At 35.8% G+C, this 26,448-nt stretch overlaps 1 long non-coding RNA gene across 2 annotated transcripts in view; it reads left to right on the top strand.

Annotated features, from left to right (window-relative positions):
• Window positions 1-21,959, top strand: part of LOC112540954 (uncharacterized) — a 117,886-nt gene extending 95,927 nt beyond the window's left edge. Inside the window, exons 4-5 of one of the 2 annotated variants that reach the window (XR_003084985.2) lie at window positions 10,150-10,227; window positions 18,924-21,959. This is a non-coding gene — a long non-coding RNA (uncharacterized LOC112540954). Of the gene's footprint in view, window positions 1-10,149; window positions 11,251-18,923 lie in introns of those variants that run through there. The other variant, XR_015798460.1, reaches the window with a different exon arrangement.
• The last annotated feature ends 4,489 nt before the right edge of the window (window positions 21,960-26,448 follow it).

Below are 26,448 nucleotides of genomic sequence, written 5' to 3'. Positions count from 1 at the left end.
ACATAACTGTTAATGTCTATTCTCCTGCCCTTACTGCAAACATGGGTCTTCTTAGCTTTCATCCAGTTACTAAGATTATATAAAGTCTTCCAGACCTGGTCCTTGAAATACTATAGCATGTTCTCTTTAAGACTTGCCAAAACATTACAAGGGGGCTCCCCAGGGTTGGTTGAGCATGCATAGAAACAGACAGATTAAGCTGTGGATAGCTATCAAGGCATCACCCTGCCACAGGTTTTCCATAATCATGCTAACTACATTGCTCTTTCATACTTGTACTACTATAATTCTGACAAACTGGTTCAGGATGCTTGAAGATAATTTCTTTATTTTAAAAAAACAAATACAGTGGAACCTCAGTTCACAAACTTAATTCGTTCCGCGACTCTGGTCACGACCTGAATTGGTCGCGACCCGAAGCAAATTTTCCCATAAGGTTCAATGTAATTACCGTTAATCCGTTCTGGCATGGAGGACAGGGAGGCAGCTATTGCTTGGAGGGAGAGTCCCCCTCCCTACCACATGTCGGGGGCGGAAAATGGCCGCGGACCACGTGTCAGGGGCGGAAAATGGCCGCGGACCACGTGTCAGGGGCGGAAAAATGGCCGCGGACCACGTGTCAGGGGCGGAAAAATAGCCGCGGACCATGTGACAGGGGTGGGAAAATGGCCGCGGACCACATGTCACGGGCGGGAAAATGGCCACAGACCATGTCATGGGAGGGAAAATGGCCGCAGATCCTGTTCGTGACCCAAGGCGGAGTTCGTGAACCGAAGCAAAATTTTGCGGCCGGAGCTGGTCGTCACCCGAAAAGTTCGTGAACAGAAGCGTTTGTAACCCGGGGTTCCAGTGTACATTCAACTTTTATTTTAAAAGTTACTAATTTTCTACTGAAATTTTAGCTATATTGTTAGTGCCAGTAGTAGAAGAGTAGTTTTCTGGGCTCCAGAGATACTGAAAGTCCCAACTCTCATTCTCATTTCCTTGCTAATACAGACTCATGAGCTTGATGTTTCAAGGATGGAGAAGCAGAAATGTTCAGCACATTTTACAAGTGTGTTTATCATAAATAGAGAAGTGCAAACATTTTCTCTGGAAAGGCTTCTTAGTAATCTTTTTCCAGATGAATATAAGGAATCAGTAATGAAGAACATTGTCACTAATGCTCAGGTAGAAAATTGATCCAGTGATAGCCCCCCTTACAAACTAAGAACTTGTTCTAAGTACTAGTCAGAGAAACAAAGATGGGGAAATCAAGTAGCCACCACTATAAAAGTAACCAGAATAGCATTGAAGGCTCACTATTTACTCAGAGATAAGATATGTGAATGGGGTAACAGTGGACAAGGAACAGTCTATTTCTTGTCTGCAAGAAACAAAAAACTAAGTTTATACGTTTTAGTACTGCTCAGAAGAACCCATAACATCCACCATGCACTACCTCTTTATTATCTTCAAAAAAAGCAGAAGTCTGCTCCACTGATCACAGTTTCCACTGAAGAATTTGTATATGTGATTCAGGGTGAGGGAAGGAACTTTCATTAGACTATGAGAAATTGATATGGTCGTCGAACCACAGAAAGCTCTTAAAAGAACATTTAGCGATGAAGGGAAGCAGTATGATTGCAAGCCTGCACACGCTGTAAAGTCTACTAACTTCTGCCTGGTAAGACAGGGCTTAAATGTCCAAGGATGCAAATCAAGCAGGGACACATGAATTTTTCCTCTCCCGAAAGTACACTTAAAAAATGATGTATTTTTCACTGCTAAACTTATTAAAGTTCCTCTTTCCTAAAAATGCATTCCCATAATGTATTTAGAATGAATGTCAGTATACTTTATAGTAGACACTTAGTGATAGTCATCATCTTTGGAAAGATAAAAGCCATCATTTATTCATCATGATTATGATATTTCCCAGTGAAAAGCCACTTGGTATACCGGCTGCAGTTCTGTGCATTTGTAAATAACAGTAGAAAAACATTGAGCTGGACATGTATAACTTCAGACTTACCAGAATGGCTATGCAAACACTTGTTTGGGTTACTATTAGTGATCCCACTTGTTAGAGTAGGGTATGGAGCAAGGTTGTAAATTCTCCATGGATTCATACAGGAGCTTATTTGTCCAGTCCCACCAAACAAATACCACAATGGCATAGAAAGCAGCATTAACCAAAATTTTCTAGTGTCCCTCTTTTTCTTGACCAATATCCATATAAAAATATTTGCAAAAATACATATGCAGAAAAGGATGTACGGTATATTTCTGAAAGTTGCATTTAAAAAGCATACATGGAGAAGTATTTGAACTTTTTAAAAAGGTAAGTCAGAAAGATTAACTTTAAGAGGGAGTTCACACCAGGGCAATTTATGTTTCAAAATTTGCATTGAAGAAAGTTGTATAATAACATACACTAGGGAAATTTGCATTTTTAAAAAAAGCACGTTTGGTAGATTTATGTGTAAAACACACATACAGTAGGAAAAGTGAAATACAAAAGCTCAAGTATGTCAGAGAAACGTGAGCAACACATGCAGTTTTTCGTTTTTTAAAAATGTTCACAAACCTTTTAAAAATGAGTAAAACAAACAGGCCAGAAAACTGCCTAATTAACTTGGATAGGAAAATGAATGAAATTTATACAGATTTGTTCATCATAGCATGGCAACTACAGCAACACAGTTCCTTTATTTTTCATATTAAAAGCCGCAAGTCATGGTGCCTCCTTTCTCTACCAAAACTCCAGGAAGGGGCAGTGTTATTGTGCAAAAATGATGTGATATATATGAATAATAACACAATATATGCAGGGGAAAGGTGTACCATCTTGTGAAGTGGTGATAAAATATTATGGTTCCACCATTTTTTTTTATATTCTGTTAACATCAGATAAGGATTTTTTGGTCTTGAAATGCAGTTATAAATACCTAGAACCAATAAATAAACATTGAGGATGATTAAATAAACTTATGAACCTACCCCACCCACCCACTGATACAATAGTAACCAATATGGAATTCATGAGATCTTGTCAAAAGTTTAGTCTGGCAGTACCTGTGTAATGTGTATTTTACTTTGTTTGTTTTTCCAATGGCACTATTACCCAACATGGTTAGGGTTTAACCAGTTTCCTCAATTGATTCTAAAATTATTGTTTTAAGGTCACTTTATACAAAACAAAACAAAAAAGCAGGAGTTTGATTTGAGAAAAATTCGATCTGCCCTCCCTCTCCATGTAGGACTTCTATATCAGGGGAGCACAATATGATAGATGTTTGCTGATCTTTTGACATTTCATCAGATGTAGCAATAATTACTTTTCCAAAACAATAATGCAGCTGCTAGATTTGAAGTATATATTGAGAACTCTCTCAATGCTGCCATTCAGTCTGATCTGATAGAAAGAGGAGTAAATGCATTACCTTTGGGACTGGGGAAGAAGCCTGACAAATGAGTTGGATTAGTCATGTGTGCAGTATCACTGATCATCTCTTCTGGGGAAAGAGTAGATGGAAGGAAGAGTGACTTTAGTTTTCCTTTGTCCCTTCTTTGAATAAATGATTGCAGGCTTAACCCAGTGAGATGCATGCATTACACTGATTTGTGCATGCATTTTGCTGTAAAAAAAGGATAACTGTGTCACAAAATAAAACAGAAAGGTAAAATAGCTATAAATATACCTATCTGTACATCTCCTTGCACTGAGTTAAGGACATGCTTATCCTGAACGTGTCTACATACATGGAAAAAATTGACGTTGGGAAGACTCATGTAAATTCCTTCAAAAAAATTGGAGTACAGACAAAAGCATCCACAGTAGGGACAAGGGGAACAAAATGACAAAAGCAGCACCATGCCAACACAATGCGAGGTCTGCTACTTTTGTAGTGTAACATCACACACATGTGCAAAAGGACTACTTTTGGCACAATGCTTACGGCACAAAGTTTTCATTATTTTGACAAAAGTCTGGATGCTGTAGATGTTTTTGGGTAGAGCTCTCTTGACTCAAAAACCTGTTTTTCAGTCATTGAGTCATTTCTGACTCTCATCATTTTGCCAGAATTGTCTAACTGCTTCTTTGAGTTCTTGTAAGCTCTTGCTTGTGTCATAAGTAATAGCATCTAGCTACCTTGTCTCTATCAGCCTCTTTTTTATTGCCTTCATTTTTTCAAGGATCAGGGTCTCCTCCCATTATTCTTACTTTCACATTATGTGTCTAATTTATTGAAGTTTTAGCTTTGTTATTAGTGCTTCCAGGAACCAGTCTAATTTTACTGCATCTAATATTTAATTATTTGTTCTTCTTGCAGTCTAAGGTATTCTCAACAATTTTCTCCAACATCACAGTTCAAAGGCATCTGATAGTCTAGATTTCACAGCCATATGTTAAACTGAAAAACTCTAGCCTGAACAAAACATACCTCTGTTGACAGCATGATGTCTCTACACATTAATACTTGTAGAGATCTCTCATAGTCAGTAGCAAACACCCATTCCAGTGAACTTTTGAGACTAGGAAGATAGTCTGCTATCAATTCACAGACTGTCTTTTTACTCTTTTGTTTTTCTTCAGCAAGAGATTCCTTAAGAGTTCTTTATTTCCAGCCATCGAAGTGGTATCATCAGCATATTTGAAACTGTTCATGTTTTGTCCTAGCAATTTTAATTCCAATTTCAATTTCTTCAAGTTCAGCATTTCCTATGATGTATTCTGCATATAAGTTATATAAATAAGGTAGATCTTGATGCACTTCTTTCTCTATTTTGAACCATTTAATTACTCCCTATTTTGTTCTCAGTGTTACTTCCTAGTCAATGCATAAATCTTAGGCAAATGATCTCAGGTGCGTCTGCAACTTGAATAACTAGCAGTTTTTAATCCTTCTTTTATTGAGGTCTACATTGCAAAATCTTGAGCATTATCTTATTATCATGTAAGGTAAATGTAATTGTTTAATCATATGGGCATTCTTTAGTCCTTTTTTGGTATTTGAATATAAAGTTATCTTTTCCAGTTCCTTGGCCATCTGCTTAAAAATGCAAGTAGCATGCTTGTCTGCATCTTCTTGCAAAAGTTTGGTGGGCATTTAATCAACTCTTGCAGTTTCGTTGTTATATTTTTAGGGCCCATTTAACTTTGCTTTCCAAAATGTCTGCTTCTAGCTCAGTGCTCAAATTTTCAAACATGTAATTGATTTTGGGACTATTATTATTTGTACCACTCTTCATATATTTGTGCCATCTCTCTTTTATATTTTCTTTCTCCAGTAGATATTTGCCTTCTTTGTCTTCTATTGGTCACATATTTGCATATTGTTTACTTTGATTTCTAAAATAAATATCTCATCTTCCACAATTATTTTCAGTTTGTTTCTTTAGTTATGAATTCTTACTTCTTATTGCTCTTCTGTGGAATTCAGCACTTACACATTTTCCTCTGTATATGTTGGCTTTTCCTCTTCCTTTCTGCTTCTATTAAACTATTCAACAGACAGCCATTTTGCTGTCTTTTCCTTTTTGCATTTCTGGATAATTTTGTTTGCTTCATATTTGATGATGTCATGAATTTCAGTCCAAACTTCTTCAGGAAATGTTGTTTATCAGATCTAGCCCATTAAATATATATTTTTACTTTCACCATATAATCATATGGAATCTTGCTGAGATTATACCTTTTTAATCTGATGATATTATGTTTTCTTTAGCTTAAGTTGTAAATTTACAAGGAGTTTATTATGTGAGCTGCAGTCAGCACCAGAACTTGCTTTTGCTTACTATATAGAGCTTCCCTACTGTTGCTTACACAATAGATACTCAGTTTGCTGGTTGTCCATCTAGTGATACCCATGTGTAGAGTTGTCTTTAGGTTATTGAAGAAGGTATTTGCTATAAATATTTAATTTTCCTAGTATATTTTTTCCCACATACAGTTTTTTGTAAATGAAGAACTGAGAATTTCTTTCCAAGCCAGATCAGGACAGCTCTTGTTAATAATATACTGTATTCCCATCCGAGAGAGAGAATGTGTATGGGAATCTATACACAGAAGTGTGTGTGTGTGTTTTAGTGGTCACTAAGTGTTTTTCAAGGTTTTATCAGGCTTCCTATGATATTATTTCCTTTGGATTGCTTTTGGGATTTAGCATATTTATTCTGTACCCGAATCTGGTTCCAGTTCCCACTGTCTAGAAAGTAAGATTGCCAAAATATTTGTTAAGTCATTAGAACCTAAATATGAAGTCAGTATGAGAAAATTTGCTTCTACAGTAATAATGAGAAAAGCAGATTTTGTACTTAATTTATTTCATTAGCCAAGTTTGTGGAGGTCTAATCATCCAAGAAATAAGGAAGAAATATTTTTAAGCAATCCATTATACTGTTTTACACTTAGCATGTATTTATACTCTGATGTATACTCTGTACACTGATGTGGAATTATAACAGTCATTCACATTGTAGATACCCTGGAATCATCATTATTAATATTCAGTAATATAAATCCCTACAGGGGTCTTCCTCTGACAGAAAAAAAGTTTGGTATTCAGCACCATTCAGATGCTATTCCATGCAGAGTCTCAGTTTTCTTAGACTGGAGAGGAATGTGCATGTTAATTTTTTGCTTTGGTAGGTTTTTTTTGTGAGCTCTTCTATCATGTTTTCTGTTTTTGGAAGATGGGAATTTGACACATCCACCATCCCAAATAGCATGCAGTCCAGCTGTGAGTGCTGAGATGTGAGTATGATTAATATGTCAACCTAGTTTCATCTTTGGAACTAATTAGTGTAGAACATATGCTAGTGATTACAGGTGCAGCCATCCAGTATGGGTGCTCAGTTGCACACATCGGTGTAATATGCGTTTGTGTATTCAATTCATTTTCAGAAGAGAATAGTAAATGACAAATTAGATTAGCATTTTCCATTAAAATAAATGAAGATGTTGCAGTAGTAAAACCCAGAGAATGCAGTGGAGCTTGTGTCCATTCAGAAGTGTCCTTGGAAGAAAATTCTTTCAGGTAAAAAAGTTAGAGAATCAGAATCTCATCTGATAATTCTTCCAACAGCATTTTACTAAGCAATTCAGTTAACAATTGTTCATATGCAAAAGCTTGTTCTGAAATTAGAATAATTGATCAGTATCCCATCTCTGCAGGATTGGGTTACATATATGTCCTATCAGTTGAAGGCTTTAATTTTAACCATGCAGTCTATTTTCAGAAAGTACTTAAACTCCAAATATATTTCAAAGTCCTGTCAGTAATAGGATCCCAGACTATAGGAACTGATGAGCATACATGCTGATTTGCTGATCCTTCTTGATCGCTGAATTCATGTCAAACAGTTTAAATTCTGATGCACAACTGCTGCCTTGCTTCCAACTAGAATTTTTAGTAAGAATAAAGACAACCTTAAAGGAGTTAAAACATCTATGTTGTTCTGTTTTTCTGCACATTTTCATTACTGCTTTCTTACGGGATTCATAGAATTTAGCCAACATGGAATGGCATTGTTTCCTACTGAACACATCATCTTCTTACCTGTACAGTAACCTTTTCTTTAGAACAATGTATTTGCTTAATTTTGTTCCTTCAAGTCAGCTTGACTCCTGGCAACTGCCTGGACAGGTCCCTGCAGTTTTCTTGGTAACATTTTCAGAAGTAGTTAACCACTTCCTTCTTCCTAGAAGAGAAGAGTGACTGGCCCAAAGTCACCCAACTTTACGAGTCTGGATGGGGCAGAACAGACTTTGGCTCATTCCTTCCCCCCCCCCCTTTATTTTACAATAATAACAAAAGAGAAAAGCAAAAAGGAACAAAACACCAAGATACATACATTATGAAAATGAAAAATAGTAATATAACAAGTGCTTTAAAAAGTGCTAGAAAAATATAACAGAAAAAATAATAAAAAATCAAGTATATTATATATATATATATTGTTACAACAATAAACAGTTACAATTCTATATATATTTATCTAATGCAAATAGTATGTGAATATAACAATCGTGCTTTTTCCTAACCTACTGTATTTTATATAAATGAATCCCATATTTCATTATACTTGGCCGTACAAAGACTATGTCTATAGGCAGTCTGCTCATAGGTGGCCAGTGTAATCAGGTATTCAATCCATTGAGTGAGTGGGGCCATACATTTATCTTTCCAGTGTTGCAATATCAGTCTTCTAGCCATAGTAAGGGGACTTTGGCTCAATCCTGACAAGACTGAGCTATGGTTGTTTGGCCCCCCAGGGTTGGGGACATTCCTATTGTTGGTCTTGGATGAAGTACCACTTCCCCATTCTAGACTGGTGTACAACTTGGTGTTCTACTGGACTTGTAGCTAATGCTCAAAGAGCAGGTGGCAGCTGTGGCCAGGAAAACCTTTGCACAGGTACATCTTGTGCGCCAGTTGCACCCTGTTCTCAGCCTTCAGACTGTTACTCATGCCCTGGTCACCTCAAGACTAGATTATTGCAAAGTGCTCTACATGTGGCTGCTCTTGAAGACCATCCAGAAGCTACAGCTGGTACAAAATGCAGCAATGCAAGCAGTAATTGGCACCTCCCAGTATGCCCATGTGACACCACCGCTATGTGAGCTGCATTGGTTACCAGTCAGCTTCTGGGTGCAATTCAGTCAGCTGGTCATCACCTGTAAAGCCCTTTATGACATATGCAGTCCCTCAGGTACCCAGGCCCTATCTCCAACTGTTTCTGTCTACCCGGTATGTTCTGGCAGAATCAGTACACTCCAGGTCCCTTCCTATTAAATCTTGTCATCTTATGGGACTGAGGAAGTGTGCCTTCTCTGTCGCAGCCCCCACCCTCTGCCACAGCATCCCCCCAGAAATACAGACAGTGCCCTCTCTCCTGGGGTTTCAGAAAACTGATGTTGGTCTTTGGGGTTGATGTGCTTGTGGGGCCCCTGGTGTGGTTTGATTTATTACTGGTTATGATTGTTTAGTTTGGGCTGCCTGTGGGGTTATACTTTTTAACTGTTTTTTAACTGCTTTTATTGTTTTGTATTTGTACTTGTAAGCCACCCAGAGGCTATGGGAGTGGGCGGCTATAATATATTTAAATAAAATAATCATAACAACAAAAACTTGGTTTATGCCTAAGACAGGGCTAGAACTAATAGGTTCCTGGTCTCTAGCTTGTTGCCTTTAAACACTGTATCAAACTGGTTCTCCTGTTTGTTTGTTCGGCTTTTTTTAGATTTTTTTTATCCCACCTTTCTTATTGTTATAAATAACTCAAGGACGAACATACCTAATATTCCTTCCTCCTCCTATTTTCCCCACAATAATAGCCCTGTGAGGTGAGTTGGGCTGAGAGAAGGCGACTGACCCAAAGTCACCCAGCCAGCTTTCATGCCCAAGTGGAACTAGAACTCACAGTCTCCTGCTTTCTAGCCTGGTGCCTTAACCACAGATAATTACAACAGCCAGATAATGACCTGTAAAAAGTTTTGTTAAAAAAAATCCTATATTGATATTTTACAATTAGCTTTCAGCAACTAGAAATCCTGAGTCTAAATCTGCCAGATTTCTACCTATACAGAAGAAGAATGACAGTAAGAAACAGACACCAACTACTACTTTAACATTACTAGTGTTCAAGGAAGTAATTTTTTGGTAGCTGACCAGAGTGGTTTTGCTGTTCAAATTTTCAGATTTGATGAAGAATCAGTTAAAAAATGTGGAGTTATAAATTGAGTTTCCTCACAATTGTAAAATGACTGTTTTATATTCTTCTGAGTTTTATCATGTGAACCTCAATTTTATCTGAACAAAGTATTATTCTTTCCAGTCATAGGCCACTGCAACTTTTAACTTCACTCCAACTTCTTCTAGGCTTCCTATCTTTGGACTTTGATTACAGTGTGCTTTACACCATTCACAAATTGAGTTCCTCTGCAAGGAGAGGGTAAATAAAACAAAAATAAACCAGTTAGCATACCAAAGAAAGGGAGTGAGGAAGAAGCTATGCTGTGACTTCTTTTTTATTTCAACCAAGAAGTTGCTGTGACTCAAACATGATTGAACCAAGTATGTAACCAGTGAAAAGAAGTTTAATGGTCAATGGCTGTTAGTACTAGGTATAAAATCTTCTAACAAGCTATTTTTATCCCCACAGATTGCCTGTCAAGCTGTAAAATTTTGGGGAGGTACAAGAGAACGATTTAAAGAGCATGGAGCTGAAAAAGGGAGAATGGTAAATATTTAAAAAATAATGAAAAGGTGGTGAAGTTTTATCTTTATCTGCCTTCAAAGATAGAACTAGTGCAAGTATATTTTTCTGCAAACTAGCTGCAATTTTCTTTTCCTTCTGTGATCATTCTTAATTTTCCTTTTATGCGTTCCTTTTTTTCTCTCAGAAAGTATAATATTTTAAAAAATAAATAAGAATACATTTTTCTTTATGCAGGACAGTTCACTTTTTCATATGTGTATTCATAACATTTGTTCCAATTTCTGTTAGCCTATGAATTTAAAATGTTGATAAGTAATTCTGTATACAGTTTTCTTAACATTTATACTTCCATATGCAAATGACTATGGCACATGTTTTATGTCAGGTTTCTCTAATATGCACATTATTGTGTATAGATTTTGACCTAAAAACGATAATGCAGAATTCTTCCAATTAACATAAATTAGTTTAAAAATATGTATCCAACTAAAATTTTCCCCATATCTACTTGTAAATGCTGTGAATGTAGATTAGTTTGTTTTCTCCCCCATTCAATTTTAATAAAACAACAACAACAAAAAAACCTCCCACTTTTTTCAGTCTTATTATTCCTTCAAGTGAAAGAAATTAAGATATTGGTATATCCTTGTCAAAACCAAACCTAATGAAATTCTCACCACTCTACAAATTCAACAGGTATAGCTATGGTTCTCCTTGTAAGAACCATGTTATATATTTGGATGGATGGATGGATGGATGGATGGATGGATGGATGGATGGATGGATGGGGCCTTCAGGACAGTGTTGACTCTTGGCGACTGCCTGGACAAGTCTCTGCAGTTTTCTTGGCAAAGTTTTTCAAAAGTGGTTTGCCATTGTCTCCTTCTTGGGGCTGAGAGAGAGTGACTGGCCCAGCTGGCTTCATGGCTAAGGCAAGACTAGAATTTATAGTTCCTGCATCTAGCCTGGTGCCTTAACCACTATACCAAACTGGCTCTCTAAGAATAAAATACTTATTAAAAATACTTGCTTGTCCAGATTCAGCATAACAAACATGGCCAAATACACAAACATTTTGACCAAAGCATTAGAGGCCTTCCTGAAAAAACAAAAGTATCAGGTTTGTGAGGTTTTTTTAAAAAATTGGTCCCAGTCTTTTCTTTTCAGTGTTACATTCTCTCTTTTGTGTTGAAAATTCTCATTACAGTTGGGAGGACTGGATATAGCAACCAGTAGCTATGCAGAGAGAGTAAAGCTGATCTATTTATAATTTAAATAAGTTGAAGAGGGCACTAGATGCATTTGACAGTCCACATACATTTTGAAACCAATTCTAATTTCTTACTACTTTATTTTTGACAGGATACAGATGCCTCATTTTATGTATTTGTTTAACAGCCCAACCCCAAATCAGCCTTGTTTGGCAACACAAGTAGTCCCCAGTTTAAGAATGAGTTCCATTCCCACAATTTGTCCTTAAGTTGAATTTGTATGTAAGTCAGATAGTATTATTGTATAACACTATACTGTATAAGTAGTATTGTGTAATAAACTTGAACCATTGTGTATTTAACTGAAATCATTGTGTATTTAACTCAACTTTTGCTACAATAGGCTCCATTCTTAACTATGGGTTGTCTATAACCCAGGCGTTCTTAACCTGGGGACGACCTATAGTGTTCTCTTTCCTAAATCACCACATGGATGGTAGAAATTGCCAAAAATGTGAGAGAGGAAAAAACTCACCAACTCTAAGATACTAAAAAGTCTTAACAAATGAAAAATGGTATAGGATGTTATGTATATTTTTGATATTGCATACTTTTGGGGAGGTATGGGTTATATGACTGCCCAACATACCATACCTGTGTCAATGATAGTGACATGCATGTGAACACAGATGTGTATTGTATTTCATTCTTCTAACTCAGACATGTTCCAAGGCAATCTGTTTTATATTCACAGTCATCAGTCTATAGCAAGAATCCCAAACCTGTGAAAGAGCAGTCTAATGTGGATTTTACCTCTTGCTACACTAATTACAATCCTATGAAAATGTAAATAACTGTTTCCTCGCTCTCACAGAGGAACAGCTGAAAAATGGCACACATGTTATGCTCCTACAAGATTTCTATCATAGGTAGTATGCTCTTGATGTAGCTACCTTGTGAAAAACAATGTTACTCTATTTTCATTCACAGTTGCAATTGTTTATCAGTACAGTGTAGCATTCGGTTTTTCTTAAAAATACTTCTTCAGCTTCCTGGCTTTTGACACTGTGAAAGTAAGTTGAATGTGCTAAAATCTTGAAAGCTGACTACATGTCCCATGCTGTGATTCCTGGTTTCCTGCATATGGTAGTATAGTATCACAATGTGATTTCATGAAAGAATAGAATTACTTTCGTCTTCTCACCAAGTTTCATAGCAACATCACAAACATCTGTGTCTAAAGGTCTTGGCCATACCAAATCTGCAGCTGTTCAGTGGAAATTTGCTGAAATAATAAAATGGTGAGGAACACAATATCAGAATCAAGATTCCTAATCACTTTTCTCAAGCAACTGTAAGTGTGGAGCTTTAATATGATTCATTTCTTCGTGCTTCCATGGTGTAACATAATGTGTCAGAATGATTGACACTGAAACTTCATATGTACTGATCCTCACCTTTTCACAGTTATGCTTTGAGATAATACTTGTAAAAAAATGGGAAACGGTTCAGTCTTGCTTTCTGGTTTCTGGAAGTAGAACCTGAGAAATGAATTTTTCTCCTGGTTCATTCCTAAGCACTAAGAAAAAGGCTTTGCGTAGGCTTTGACATTCTTTTATTTAAGAATTCATGGCAACTGGTGGCAGCTGGACCTGATCTTTCTCTGCTTTCCCTACAAAGTACAACTATAAAATATAAGTTCATTTGAAGGAATCTGGCTGTGTATATATCATTAGAAAAATCAGTTCAGCATATCTAGTAGTTAGGAACTGTGCACTGGACATAGGAAAGTACTATCAGTAGTTATCAGTACAGTGTTTGAAAAAGAATCACATATACTTTGTGGACACTCTCAACTGAGATGCTAAAACCTGTGGTGATCAGAACTAATGTTTTGTGATAAATTGATGACAACTGTAAACACTTTCTGTGACTTGGCCATAATGGGTCTGTTATAGGAACAATTAAAGGGATATAGTTCAGTTAAACCACCCTATGCCATAATATCAGATTAGCATTTGAGGAACTGGTGCTGCTGATGGTGTCTGAGCTGACATTGTCGATTCTTTAGAAACATAACAAACCTTGTCTTGTTAAGAAATTGTGTTAGTAAGATCTGTTGAGTTTAAGCAAATGATTATAAGTGCACCAGCCACTATTTTATATTTTTCCTGATTTCTAGTTTGTAATGTTTTCATAGCTAGATGAATTATTGCTAGTATTTCCTGAGTTTGCTGCAATGAATAACCTCAGTTATGAAATTGCTATGCTTTCTGTTCTTTGCACAGTTAAGGAGAAGACAAGGTGAAATAATGAGTGTTAAACTTCTCCAGTCCTCGTGCTGTGGAAAATCGTATTTGTTGGGGCTATAAGGAAAAGGAAACCATTAAAAAGCCTAGATAAGTTGCCCTATTTTAGCAGTTGCTGCAGGATGCTTTGCCTTCTGTTCACACATAATCCTATTTCCTTCCTCCATACTGTTTTCAAATATCAAAAATATATCCCATCCTTGAGACGGGGCAGTGAACCAGAAATGATAGCAATTAGTTTAATACTTTGGTACCTAACAGAGCAAGTTTAAGTTTAGTTTGGAGTGCTCTGACATGTACAATTACACTGTTGGCTATAGCCAGCAGAACAAAAATGAGGACAAAGAGAGATTTGTCCTCTGTTTTCTGTGAAATTGTTTCTTTGTGTACTTTTGGACAAAGCTACTCTCTGGTGCAGGCAGTGAGAAGGGACACAGACCAAACAGCTGGTATACATTCTGATTCAGTTCAGGGTTGTGGCAGCAAACCAGAGGGAGCTTTGGTTCCATTAGATCATAAGGTGTTCTGGCCAGACCTAGCCCTAGGCACATCTCTGTGGGAACTTTCTGGGGACTGGAATTTCCTGACCTCAGAAAAAATTAATCTCAGCATCTGACAAGGAAAGAGGATCTGATACCAGATTCCTTCCTACGAGGATAGGATTTTCTTTCTGACCACAAAGACAGAAACCAATGTATCTAATGGTCCCTGGGATGCCATTCTCTACTGGGACCATACTTTTGTTTGCTCATCACGCCTGCATCTTGTTCTTTAATACATATTTTACTAAGATAAGTTAACATTTTTGGCATCTTGTGTTGCCATGTTCAAGTAGAACCTAAGCCATGTATGGCTCCAAGAAATATTTCAAAATGTCTTTATCCTATATGTGCTGGTCACTATGAGACTTAATGATATAGCATTCCTTCAGATCATTCCAAATGAATAATTTTGTCATGTCCAATTTTCATTTTAACCCCTTCCAGATAATTAACAAAAATTAAGGAGCTCCTACCAACAAACGTATGGCTGTAACTATGATGAAACATTGCTTAGAAACCTCATGACAGGTACACTGGGAGCTTTGAAAGCACAGGTTTATGACAGTTCTGAAGACCTGTGATGGTAGCTGGGGCAAATTGAAATCCCATCTTCTCACAAGAATTAGATATGAGGAGATTAAAATGAAACTCAGGCCTAAACATGTATCAGCCACTATGAGGCTTCATTTTTGTATTACAAAGTAATTGCCTAGGGATGCAAAATCTAACAAACCTATAGTCACTACGAATAGTTGCTGGAGATAGAAGTCCTTTGAGATACATCTCATCTTCTGTGACCCCGACCAGTAATGGTGACTTGTGAGGGATAAAGCTTGTATTAGCCACACACCCACGATGATCCTAGCCTTTAAGAAGTTTTCTTGCCTCTGTATGTACATATTTTTTCATCTGTAAACCTTCAGTCTAATATCTAATTTTTTATTATTCCACAGTTGAATACAACTGCTACCTCCCAATATTGAACTATAGCTTCCAGCGCTTTCTTTCTCACAATACAATGAATATATAGAATTAAGTTGACTTGTGTAAAGGAGTATAGAAATTCACAAAATACAATCTACAGGTGGCTTTTTAACTAAATAGAAACTTTGTGTTAAATAAAGCTAAAATACCCAGTGCTGAAATTTATAAACAGTGATGATTAGAAGCAAAATCAGGGCAGCATTCTTCCTCCTGGCAGCCTCCAGGTTTTGGGGAAAACAATTCCTAATACAGGCCTGCCTTTAGGATTCTAAGAAATTGCATTGCAAGAGAAGAGCCGTGTTAGGCAATGCTAACAAAAAATCAGAAGTCAGGCAGCACCTTTTCCTACTAACAAATGTTATTAGAAGACATCAGCTTTTGTGAGCTGCAGCCCACTTAATCAAATAGAAATTTTAATAAAATGTGTTAGTCAGAAAATGTGCTACCAGACTCCTGATTTTGAGAAGTTGCATTCTCAGTAGATGCGGAAAAGCTGGTCTAGTAGTATTACAGTCTGTCACCTCTAGTTCATTGTATGTTACAGCTGGCAGTATCAGTATTCAGCTATCCATAAAACATGGGCATCCACAGGAGGAGCAAGTGATGTCACACAGGCCATGACATCATCATGCAAATGACATAATTTGCATCAGTCACAGTTTCTGTTTTTTATGGTGTTATGGTTTTTGTAATTTTACTGTGGTTGTGAGTTGCCCAGAGTTGTGCTAAGATGGGCCTAATCCAGCAGACATTTCAAGCCTGATTGATTTCAGTATGAGAGTCCTAAAAAGGTATTTCTCATTTCTGCTGAAATCAATTGAACTTACTTTGGCTGAAACAAATCATCATCATAGTATTTTGCTCTAATATACACAGTAGAAATGATAAACAACAAATCTGAAAATGTCCAGATACTGGTAGAAATTTATGACATCAGCAGTGCTCTGCTTTATTATATAACATTAGTAAACTATTTATTTATTACATAATTTTATTAATAATTATTTATTATTTTAATTTAAAATAATTAAAACATATTTAAATAAAGTAACAGTATTCATTTTGACCTTCAGCTTCCTATGTAAAACTAAAGATTGTTTCCTTCTAATTAACAGGCTTAAATATGCCACTTGGCATAACTGTTAAATATTCTGTACCGTGCAGCATTCCTGTTTTCAATTTAGGTCAAACTATCAGGACAATGAAAAGAATCGAAGATGGAAGATGAGATGCTCTATTTCACATATATGCCCTCTGGAAGGGCTGGCAAAGGCAACCACTTAAATTAAGCACAGGTCATCAGACAAGATATTTAATCTATTCCTAAGACAGACAACTTCCACAGCTGAAATCCCTATGGCCTTTAAAGCAACACAATGAACTACTTTGTCGTGTACTCCTGTCAAGTCACGTTAGGTTCCTTGGTTTTTAGAAGTGATATTTCATGTACTCTTATGAGCAAATTGCTCAGAGCAAGGAAAAGTGTTTTGGTTTATTTATGACCTACTAACCTTAAATAAAGAAAAAGAAAAGTTTCAGCCAATGTGAATGTTCTCAGAAGCCTGGAGATATGAAATGTACATAAAATAAATCTGGCATTTGTAGCACAGACTAGCAAAGGCACACATGGCCAATCCACAGGGTTTCTTTAAAAAAGAAGATGGAAACCAGATGATGGAAGAAGGGGAGAAAGTCACTCTTAACCAATAAATAATGTAAAACGCAGACTATAGAACTGAAAGTTCAGAAGACAGCAGAGATTTTCAAATTGCACTCAAGGTGGGAAATAAACAGAAGAAGGATGGTAGTAGTACTGAGCTTTCAAATATGTTATTAGTAAAAAAAAGAAAAAAATGGAAACAAAAAGCAGCCAACTCTGTTGTTAGGAGATAGAATCTCAGGGAACGACAACTAAGGAGCTCATTTGCTTGATTGATATCACGGAAGTAAAATAATAAACTGCGGAAGGGAGAAGTTACAGGAAGAAAAAAGTGACTGAAAAAAATGAAGGAAGGATATAATAATGATATGTTAAACGTGATTAACTGTAAACCATGAATCAAGTTCCATTCATGTGGATATTGAGCTAAAAATGAGTATCTTTCTAAACACATTTTTCAATAAATTTTATTGGGTTTCAGAAAAAAGTAAAATACAGAAAAATCAAAAAGAAAAGAAACAACAAAAGAGAGAAAAGTACAGAAAAAGAAAAGTAACTTCTGACTTTCTTTGGTACAGGCATAGGTATAAAACACATTCACCTCTTACTCCAATATCTAAAAATTCACGTAATAAAAACTATCTTTTGCTCTAACATTTAAAAAGATTACAAAATAAGTATCAACAAGAAATATAAAAAGAGTAATACAAGATAATTCTGTAGTTATAGAATAAATAATCATCAAATCCCAAAATCAAAATTTCATTGAGCTAATGAATATCAAGGGCCATGGTTGACATAAATCACTGTATAAAATTATACTTTGTAAGTTCAGTCCATATTACTAAGACCCTATTTTGATTTACATAGCTCATTAAATTGAAATATAAATTCTATGCATAGATAAACCCAAATTTTAGATATGGTACCAATCCATGTATGGAAGGTTTCTAGATTTAGCTTAAATCTGTATCAGATTTACTTTTAAGGTACAAAGTTATTTTAAACATAGAAGCATATTCCCAGAACTTGGTTAGGCATTCTTCCACTGAAAGGATCAGACAACTTTTCCAGGCACAGCCATGTAATGTCCTTGCAGCAGTTAAATTTAAAGCTAATTCAGTATACTTGAGAAAAAAATGGTTTGGTAAAGTTTGTTAAGTATTCATAGGTTGAAATGGGAATTCAGTTTTTAAGATTTGTTTCATTCTAGTGTAAATCATTTTCCGGAATTGTTGAGCTTTACGGGATTGCCAAATATGAAAGAACGAATGTCAGGAGACAAGCCTGTTGGCTTTAAATTTACATTTGCCTTAGGCATAATTAGGCAATAATAATAAGTGCCAAATAATTATTGTGAAAATATTCAAGAAAAATGCATGAGTATTATAAGAATTACAGATGTCAATTTGGAGCCAGTATTGTAAAAGTGGTGTTATTTTTAAGACTGAACAATAGATTAAACTTATTATTTTATTTTGAGTTTACTTTGTATAAACTTTTGATTTATTTTATTTTAATAGAGAGGAACTTTGTTCTGATGTAATTTTTTTTTCAGAGATTTATGGATACCTTTCTCTTTATTCCTCTGCTTAAAGTCCCCAAACAAGAAAAGTGCATTAAATATGGAGCAGCAGTACTTTGTTGAGAATTCCTCAATAGATTGATTTGATGGATAAGTCAACAGTCAAATGTGATGGAAACAGTGATTTTAAACAGAATTAATCTACCAAATTAAAAGTCTTGTCTTTCTTTTTTTTTTTTTTCTTCACTTTAGACATTTAAGGATGAATACTGTGAAGTAACAGAAGTCTTTGGAATTCTGTTTCTTATGGTTGCTTCAGTGAACATTCAACGCTGTCGGTGAGTTTGGGATTAAAGTGAAAACCATCGACCGTTGATTGTACCCTCCAGCTAACCATCCTCCTCATTGCTTCATGCTTTCAGAATTTCATTGAAGATAGTCATAAAGCCAACACCCAAGATGATTTGTTTTTGTCTTCCCTTGCAGAGTTTCACTTATATCCACAAAAAAAGGTCACAATCAACATTCATTGCTGTCGGTGGGTTTAACTTTGTGGACAAGCTCACTGAACAATGAATGCAACTGTGGCCCCACATTTTACAATCACAGCCAAGAAGAATATTGCCTTTGAAAGCAGCACCTGAAGTGGATATCTTTGACTGAAAACTTTGGATCAAGAGACTGAATTACTTTCCAGCTGTCTGTTTAAAATATGTTTGGGTTTTTTGTTAATTTGTTTTGTTTTTGTTGTTTGCATGATAGAGTTAGGTAGTCAGGAAATGCAAAATGCTATCTACAGCATCTCATTATGATATGACACAAAAGCATGTTCTTTTTCTCTATCATTTGTTACCTGGATTAGAAGTTCTCCAAACAGGAAAAAGAAGCAAATCATGTGCATGAAACGTGTTGTAGGGGGCATATCTAAACATTACTTCAACAGTTATCCACATACTGCGGAACACAATTTCCTTACTTTGCTGATTAGTCAAACTTACGTCTTTGAAGGCCAAATAAGGCAAATGCTGAAAAACATTAGAAACAAGCTTATATCTTCTAAGAAAAATTGCCTGAGAATTGTTGATCTAACAAAAAATACAGACTAAGAAAGTACCTAGTATTTAATCCAACTATCTTGAAGACAACTCTCTGCAGAGTGCTGTAGAGAGGAGGGCTATTGCTCTCTCACACACTCAACCAGGACAGAATAGACCCATGGTCATAAGGGCCTTGTGGTGGGAGGAATTTGTTTCCTCCTACTTAATTAAGTCAATTTCAAGTCCTTAGTTGACTAGGAGTCTTTTGCAATTATAAGTCTGGGAAAGGCGCTCAGAAATGTTGCACCTTTACAGCTCCAGATACATCTGAATGATACTGATTTTCAGAAGCTTATTTCAAGTAGGATGTTAGCCAGTATATAGTACTGAGACTGGCTTGAATATCTTGGTGAATTAAGATGATGGAATCTAGTATCTTTGGCATGCATGGTGAGTGTTCAGCCTTGAGATACAGCCTTTCCATTGGGATACATGTGCACAAATGAGTTCTGAAAAAACACAAAGAGAGAAGTTTAGAATCCCCATATTCTACTATAACAAAAGATTATTTAAATTTTGTTATATACTTACATCCCTTTTGCAATTCACAGATTAACTTACATATAATATACATCAAGAGTCTGCATTTGCATGTTATTTCTGATTTCTGTTGAATATTTTGTTTCAATAATTTAGAAGCTTAATTTTCTAACAGCAAGATTCCTTTTCATAATTGACAACAATATCCACTTGCCAAAATATTTTTTCTAAAAAAATCATGAGATCTTTTTGTTCTTGTAAGATTCAGGGCAGTACTTTCCAAGTGAATATAACAAATTATTGCAGAAAGCACACTTGAGATAGTTAATTTCAGAACACAGCACATATGATTATAATTACCATAAAAATAACCTAATGTACACTGATGCAGTTGCAACTATTTTTAATTATCTCTTTTTTATCATAATAAAGGAATCAAAGGCAGACATTGAGACATCTTAAGAAATATTTGCATAGTTAAGTGGATGTTAAAACAAATATTGATATTTGGCAGTAGTTAAAATTCTGGAAGGACAATTCTAGGTGTAATGATTGTTACGAATGAAAAGGTGTGTATTCATTCCTTATTCTGTCATTTTATTTGGCTGACTAAATATTTAAAATATATCATTTCAGTGATTTATATCTTAAGCTGCACTGTATTTCCTGCAATACATGAAAACCTTAAATAAAATACTCATTATTGTAGAACAAAGAAAAGGGGCAGCTTGTCTTTAGAGCTGGTGGGGAATTATGTGTAGATATACTTTCTCAACACAGTTTATTCTTTCCTTGCTCTGCCAGAGAACTCAGCAGCAATTGTCATTTGTCCCGTGGGTACTTCAGCAAGAGAAGTACCATCCGCACGCAGACTAACCGCATCTCAAAGGTCTTTTGGAGAGTTCATGTTATCGCTGAAGCACCAAAAATGTATTTCAGAATCAGTGCCAAAGGACAATGCCTGTTTTGGAGCTATCTCCATTTTATGCTGGGAGGAGGGGAACAGGATTTTAAAATATTTAGATTTTATTTAGATTTAGATATTTAGATTTAAATTTAGATTTTTCTTTTTTAATGAAATAAAATGAATCATTGAGAGAGAATGTTCAGAGTATGAAAAAAGTTCAAAAAGTGGGACCTGAACAAGATGGCAGCAGTATAATTTCAGCTTAAACTCAGCAGGTAAATTTGTGGCATTTGAACCAACAGATTCAAAGTGACTCCAGAATAACACAGTAATGCCAGATTTAGAACCTTTAGAGGAAGTTATGAAAAATAAGTTTGCCACAGGTATCAACTTTAGCAGAGATCAAATGAGGTGACAATCCAGGAAAGGCTTGCGATTGATACAACAGTGGTTTTGGATGCCTACATCTTTCCATGGCTGTTTGCTCATTTGAAGTATAAAGGCCATTGAATGTCTTCTAGCCCAGCATTTCATCCAATGCTTCCAAGGAAGCATGAAGTCAACAGGTGCTCTTATTGCTTGACTTTAAAATCTGGTGTATCTGACTCTAAACGGGAACTTACAGGCATTGCTAGACCCATCTGCCTCTATATGGTTATTTCTTTTAAAACGTATCTCAGACGTGATTTTCTCCAAATTTTGAATTATGCGCTGTATGAAGGAATCTTGAATCTACTTCCAAAGAACATCAATGAATATTCCTAAAATTGAGATGTACTGAGAAATGAGAGGCTATTTTCTTCAATAGATCACCCATCTAAATGACTAACATTAGACCAAAGGCCTTTCTTGTCCAGCATCCTATTTTCCACAGTAGTCAACCACATTTCTCTAGGAAACCCATGTGACTGCAATATTCATGTTCCCCAACATCTGATATTCATAGTATATTGCCACTGAAACATAATAATCTGTTAACCTTGATCTATAGTACATGTGCAGTTAGTGACAACAAATTATTCTGAATCTGAAGTATAAATATTTGCATAAATTTCTTTATTGTACTATATATATAGACCCATTTGTGATTCTTGTATATTAATGTTGTTTTTTTCCTTGTTGTGGGTCTTGTTTTTAAAGCATTTTCTAGCTAGGCTCAGGAATGTGATTTCAAAGGAAAATATATCCAAATATTTCAGAATACAGTAAGGCAGTTCTGAAGTTATTTAACATCTCTTAGCAATCAGAGGGTGCACTTTTTTGTATATATTTTTTCATCATCTGACAAAACCCATTTCCTTTGATAGTTGCAGAGTAAAATGGGTAGGTTAAACCTGTGAGAGACATAGTATATCTATTTTACTGCTTAATTTATTTTTAAAAATTATGGCAGATATTTCAACAGAGTGATTTTAACTATTCTGGGTATTTTTTTGTATTTAACTTTGTTATGGTCACTAACCAGAATTCAATAAGTTAACAGCAGATGAAACAAAATAAAACAGCATAGTTTATGGCAGGGTCATTGATGCAGTCAAAGTATGTCTGGTTTTATAAGCCGTATAGTAAAATATGGCCATGTTCATAGAAAATGAATCATACTGGTGTGATAATAGCAGCTGTACATAGAATAGATCGGAATTGCCCGGGTAACTTGTTAAACGAGGAGTTCAAAGGCAGATCCTTGTATCCTTATTTAAAAAATGCAATATAACAGGATGTAGACTATGGATTCAATATTCCTTTCTCCACAAGGGCACAATAAAGAACTTTTTTATAACCTCAAGAACCACCATAGAGAGGGATGAAACCATGCTAACATCAGTGTCCTCAGAGATTAGGGCAGCTTTATAGTGTAGATACCTCCCTGGCATAAAGAAACAGACCTGGCTGCTCAGGAAATGTTCCTGGGCTAGGGCAGTTCTAGGTAGTCACCCTTGCTCTGTATGGAGTTTACAAAGGATCAAAAAAGTACTTTCCAAAAATTTTTAAAAAATAATAATAAAAGCTCACTATACACCACGTCACAAATTTAAGTCATGAATTATGAATTCTTAGTGCTTTATATTTTCTTTTATAAGAATCAGTGATGCAACACTGTTTAATTTAACTAAAGCAATTCAAAAAAAATAATTTGCACCAGATTTTGATGTGTGATAGTATATAAATAGGCCTTCATGTGTATGGATGTGTTTTTCTTTTCAAACTGTTCAAAAAAGACAAAAAAAACCACAACACAACACACTTTATGAGACTTGGGAAACAGAGAGAGGAAGTATGTCTTAGGACAAGAAAATAGCATACTTCTTCCTCCATATCAGTGAACCAAACGAAAATGTTTACAACAGTTTAGAATTTACTGCAAATCAGTTCGCAGGTGTTCTTCACTTTGTAAGCATTCCTGGAAATCTTTTATATGGATAGCAAAAAGTTTCATTCCAAAGACTTAGAAATCTCAATTGCCAAAACAACAATAATAATAACACTAAATAGGGAAAGTGAAAGATGGGAATTCAAGGTAGATCAGAGTAAGGAGCCTCTTCATATTTAACAGTACATCTTGTCTGAATGGCCTCTTATCCTGATTCAGCTACAGGAAGAACTAACCCTTTGGAGACTGATAAAAAAGTAAAAAAGAGGACATTTTCTACATTTACTCCCTTTGCTGTGCCCCAGAGCATCTAATATGTGCAGGGAAATTCATATTCAATAATACTATTTCTTCAGCTTAGTCTGTTACTGTTTGGATGCTCTCTAAAGAGATGGAAAAACTTACTCAAACGCACAGTAAAACTGCCAGTGTTTACAAATAGGTGGTCTTTTATTCTAGCAACATTGACCTGATAAAGTATCACACAGTGTTAGATTTATGACAGGTGAAACTTATCCCCAGTTTAATAGTTAACAGTTTAATAGTTAAAGCTGTTGTTTTGGACAAGATTGCTATTGGGTTGAAATGAACTTCAATAACAGCATATCAGATCGCAGATTCTGTACAGACTACTGTCTGTGGCTCTGGTCATAGACTGCAATACAGATGAAATTTGCCCCAGTCAGATTTGGCCTGGACACCTAGATTTTAATAGGAGCAGAATCAGTTATGACACAGTAAGCCTGGTAAGTGGACACAGTCGAAAAGAAACTAAATCCATTGTATTTATGATGCCTGGATAAAACTTCAGCATTACCCCTGATTACAGGAACCAGAAAGCATAATGCAGTTGTTGTGAAAATCCTTTTGTTTGACACCGTTAAAGACTAGGTAAGTCATACTCCCACAAGATTACAAGGGTGCCTCTCACAAAGAAAGGCTCAATATTTTAAGCACAGGAAATTCATTGTGCAGACAAACCTCAATGTTTCTCCCAAATCACGCAGCAATCGATGACACTATTACTCTGCCAAGCCATGAAACTGTTATACAGATCATCACAGAAAATGATGTTCTTTCCTACCTTTCTCCCCATGGGCGGACATGCAAATCACCACATTATTCCAGGTGATCTTACTGTATAATTCTTAATGGGAGCAAGGAAATATGCACCATGCATTTAGATGGGTAAAGGAAATGTTACCTGTATCCACTCACGGACAAAACACTATTTCCTAAAACACTACACTGCAAATAAGTTACAGCCAATCATTTTTGAGATGCCTTGTCACAGTGCTATTGGTGTATTATATGCTGAATATTTGTTCTGTGATTTGGGTATAGAATCTACAAGCAATTCCAGGATACCATCTTTTTCCAAAACTGATAGGAAAGATCCTTGGTGTTAACAAATAATAGTTTAAGATGGCTAGTGTTGTTTGTAATCCCCAAATTCCAATTTGGAAATTCCAGCTGCTTCCAAAATAGTCTCACTTATTTGCTGGGTGTAAATTGTCTGGAACACATGGAGGATAATTTATGTATTTATTCCATAGTTCCTACTAGTTGTCTATGTGACAGAGAACTCTTGAGAGTTGCATACTAGACATTCTCAATTAGCCATCATTAGCATGAGAAATAATATCCATGTGGATAGTTTCTCGAGATACTTAGTTCCTTCCTACATATTTTTTTCTTGATACTTGCATAAAACAAATACTGTTTAGCTAGAATTGTTCCAAATCAGTGGCCTAGAAGCTGTGCAATCAGTGCCATTTGGGGTTTTGTGAAAATGGGTTGAACAAAACTTCTTTTGAAATACTGATTGAAGTATCTATACTTAGTTTTATGGGCATCCACAGGACCTTGCTGCTTTCATCAGAACAATGAAAGCATCACTGTACAATCTCTGCCCTTTTTGGGTGCATGTGTAACATAATGCATCAGAAAGGGGTAGTGCTTACATTACAATGCCACAACGCTGCTTTTTGCCTTCTGATTCCCATTGTTCCTTCTGCCCATTGCTTCACCTACCTTCTAATAGTGATAGTAACGTAATAAAGTTAATGTAAACAAAAATGCAATTAGCAAATTCATATTTCAATGATATATAAATATTAAACCATATTTTCTCAACAGTTAAAATATGAACTGTCAATAACATTGAAATAAAATGCCTTGGAGTTTGCATCATTTACAAAACAACACAAGAAACCTAGACCGGATTTTTCACAAAGATATGCAGAGAGAGCAAAGACATTAAAAGCATCTAAACAACAATGCTTAGGTTGAATTAATTGCCAAGAAGCATTTTGAGGTAAATTAAGGTTAATGTTATGCTCTGCAAATTTAAAAAGTGCTGCAACAGAGCCTAACATCCAAAGAGAAGCACATTCTAAAATTCCTAGTTAATTTATAAGCCAAGCTAAATAATCAATTAGAAGCTTGGAAGTGAAGAAAATTCACATTTCCCAACAGGGTATTGGAATCTATGCATGAAAATTTTAAAGGATGATTCTGCCAAATAAAATTGTTTAGTACCAATAATTTACTGAAAATAATATGAATGAATAAAAACAGGCCTTTGAAATACAGCTTAGCTTCAAAGTTCAGTTCACATTAATAACATTTACTGTATCTTGTTCCAAATATGCAAAGAAATTCTGGACCATCTGTCTAGGTCTGGCTTCCTTTGTGCCAAAGTTAGAGATAAATTTACCAACTGAGAAATCATCTAGGAATTACTACACTGAGATAAAAGAATCAGAATACAGCCTTAAAAACTCATACAGTGGGGCCCAGGTGCATATTTGTAATATCTCCAAATTCACTTCTAGAAATAATTTCAAAAGTGCTCAAAACATGCATGGAAATTATGGCAACTGGATTCCATCCATTTTGAGTTAAAGGTTTTTATGTCCGCTAGGATTCTAATATCATCAAAACCTGGACAATCAGAACTGCATGCACAGTGTTGAAAAGTATAAGCTGTGGTAAGGCAGCAGTTAAAATCTCAAGGCCTACCAGGGCTGTTGGAGTCACCTTAGCTCCAAACACAAGTGTGAAGTGACATTAGCTTATGAGGAAGTGAGGGGTAGCTTCAATATGTCGTGGTGCCTGCGCTGCTTAGAAGCAAGGCACTGGTGCATCAGAGTC

This window comes from Python bivittatus, unplaced genomic scaffold (genome assembly GCF_059951505.1).
Source record: "Python bivittatus isolate LINGU-HERP-01145 unplaced genomic scaffold, Pbiv_v1 ctg000700_np1212, whole genome shotgun sequence".
Taxonomy (NCBI): Eukaryota; Metazoa; Chordata; class Lepidosauria; order Squamata; family Pythonidae; genus Python; species Python bivittatus.
Note: the sequence above shows the minus strand (reverse complement) of the source record. Positions and strands in the feature narration are given on the sequence as shown.